Source organism: Penaeus monodon, chromosome 25 (genome assembly GCF_015228065.2).
Source record: "Penaeus monodon isolate SGIC_2016 chromosome 25, NSTDA_Pmon_1, whole genome shotgun sequence".
In the NCBI taxonomy this organism is placed as follows: Eukaryota; Metazoa; Arthropoda; class Malacostraca; order Decapoda; family Penaeidae; genus Penaeus; species Penaeus monodon.
Window position 1 is genome coordinate 37,009,899 of NC_051410.1, and position 335 is coordinate 37,010,233.

A 335-nucleotide genomic window follows, 5' to 3' on the forward strand; every position below is an offset into this window, starting at 1 on the left:
GGGTGAAGATCATAGCATTGTCTTCTATTTTCCTTCTTTCATATTTCATTTGTGTCCATCGCAAAGATGACATTGTTTTCTCCAGTGACAGTAACGTTTATATCCATATATTTTCATATATTTCCAAGTTCTTTTCTTTGCATGTCTCATTTTTACCGAAAATCTTGCATTAACTTACCCAGCAAAAGATGACGTTTCATGTACACCTTTGCATTTCTGTTTTTTTTTTTTCATTTTTTCCTAATTCCGAAGACATCAATACTCCTTTTCTTCCTTTCTTCTCCTCCCCTTCAACTCCGTCATCAATTTTACTCAACATTCCCTCCGCCCCCCTC